This window comes from Petromyzon marinus, unplaced genomic scaffold, assembly GCF_048934315.1.
Source record: "Petromyzon marinus isolate PM22_M1 ecotype Great Lakes invasive population unplaced genomic scaffold, UKy_Petmar_22M1.pri1.0 PM_G_Scaffold_111, whole genome shotgun sequence".
NCBI lineage: Eukaryota > Metazoa > Chordata > Hyperoartia > Petromyzontiformes > Petromyzontidae > Petromyzon > Petromyzon marinus.
This window is the reverse complement of record NW_027422664.1, coordinates 47,501-50,000: the sequence shown is the minus strand read 5'-3', so window position 1 is coordinate 50,000 and position 2,500 is coordinate 47,501.

Sequence of the window (2,500 nt, the reverse complement as noted above, 5' to 3'; positions counted from 1 at the left end):
GGGCGGGGATGTCTCTCTTGTGGCTCACGGGGCTGTTAGGGTGGCACAGAAATCCCTCGGAATGGGAAAACGGGTCATTTTCGTGTCGCCACATTGCATACGAACCGCATGAAACTTCCAGAGGCATTTGCAGCAGGAATGCATGTGCACTCAAAAAAGTGAATATTTCTCACGGATAGACCCCGTGATACGCTAGAAATTGGCGGGGATGTCTCTCTTGTGGCTCACGGGGCTGTTAGGGTGGCACAGAAATCCCTCGGAATGGGAAAACGGGTCATTTTCGTGTCGCCACATTGCATGCGAACCGCATGCAACTTCCAGAGGCATTTGCAGCAGAAATGCATGTGCAGTCAAAAAAAAATTGATATTTTTCACGGATAGACCCCGTGAAACGCTAGAAATTGGCGGGGATGTGTCTCTTGTGGCTCACGGGGCTGTTCGGGTCGCACAGAAATCCCTGGGAATGGGAAAACGGGTCATTTTCGTGTTGCCACATTGCGTACGAACCGCATGAAACTTCCAGAGGCATTTGCAGCAGGAATGCATGTGCACTCAAAAACTTCTATATGTTTCACGGATAGACCCCGTGAAACGCTAGAAATTGGCGGGGATGTGTCTCTTGTGGCTCACGGGGCTGTTAGGGTGGCACAGAACTCCCTCGGAATGGGAAAAGGGGTCATTTTCGTGTTGCCACATTGCATAGGAACGCCATGAAACTTCCAGAGGCATTTGCAGCAGAAAGGCACGTGCACTCAAAAATTTTAATATTTTTCACGCATAGACCCCGTCAAACGCTAGAAGTTGGCGCGGATGTCTCTCTTGTGGCTCACGGGGCTGTTAGGGTCGCACAGAAATGCCTCGGAATGGGAAAACGGGTCATTTTTGTGTGGCCACATTGCATAGGAACGGCATGAAACTTCCAGAGGCATTTGCAGCAGGAATGCATGTGCACTCAAAAACGTCTATATTTTTCACGGATAGACCCCGTGAAACGCTATAAATTGGCGGGGATGTCTCTCTTGTGGCTCACGGGCGCTGTTAGTTAGGGTCGCACAGAAATCCCTCGGAATGGGAAAAGGGGTCATTTTCGTGTTGCCACATTGCGTACGAACGGCATGAAACTTCCAGAGGCATCTGCAGCAGAAATGCATGTGCACTCAAAAACGTCTATATTTTTCACGGATAGACCCCGTGAAACGCTAGAAATTGGCGGGGATGTGTCTCTTGTGGCTCACGGGGCTGTTAGGGTCGCACAGAAATCCCTCGGAATGGGAAAACGGGTCATTTTCGTGTTGCCACAATTGGCATACGAACGGCATGAAACTTCCAGAGGCATTTGCAGCAGAAATGCATGTGCACTCAAAAACGTGAATATTTTTTCACGGATAGACCCCGTCAAACGCTCGAATTTGGCGGGGATGTTTCTCTTGTGGGTCACGGGGCTGTTCGGCTCGCACAGAACTCCCTTGGTCCACCTGATTCGTGCATACAGGCAGCAACTAAAACTCTGTAAACCTGCTGTGAGGACATCTAAACAGTGGACCAGTGAGGCTGTGGAAGATTTGCGGGCGTGCTTAGACTGTACTGACTGGGATATGTTCACGACTGCTACCAATAGTCTGGATGAACTCACAGAGGCTGTGTACATCAGCTTCTGTGAGGACTGCTGTATCCCAACACGTACCAGGGTGAACTTTAACAACAACAAGCCCTGGTTCTCAGCAAAGCTCAAAAGGTTGAGGTTGGAGAAGGAGGAAGCGTTTAGGAGTGGGGATAGAGACAGATTCAAGGAGTCGAAGAACAGGTTTAGCAAAGCGGTGAGAGAGGCTGAACGACTGTACTCAGAGACACTAAAACACCAGTTCTCTACTAACGACGCTGCTTCTGTCTGCCAAAGGGCTCAGGCACATCACCAACTACAAACCCAGAGCGCCCCACACCACTAACGACTCCCGCCTAGCCAACGACCTGAACGAGTTCTACCGTAGATTTGAAAGACAATTGGACTGTCCTGAACCACCCCTTCCCACCCAAGAGGCCCCATCCCCCACCCATACTACAGAAACGACTCTCTCCTTTCAGGAGGGAGAAGTTAATGGGCTTTTCAAGAGGCAGAATCCACGCAAAGCAGCCGGGCCGGACTCTGTCTCTCCAGCCACCCTCAGGCACTGCGCTGGCCAGCTGTCTCCGGTGTTCACCAACATCTTTAACACCTCCCTGGAGACATGCCATGTACCAGCCTGTCTCAAGTCCTCCACCATCATCGCTGTGCCCAAAAAGCTAAGGCCAACAGGACTAAATGATTACAGACCGGTCGCCCTTACATCTGTGGTAATGAAGTCTTTTGAGCGCCTGCTCCTGGCACACCTCAAAGCCATCACAGACCCTCTCCTGGACCCCCTTCAGTTTGCCTACAGAGCCAACAGGTCTGTGGACGACGCAGTTAACATGGCCCTCCACTTCACCCTACAGCATGTGGACGCCCCAGCATCCTACGCCA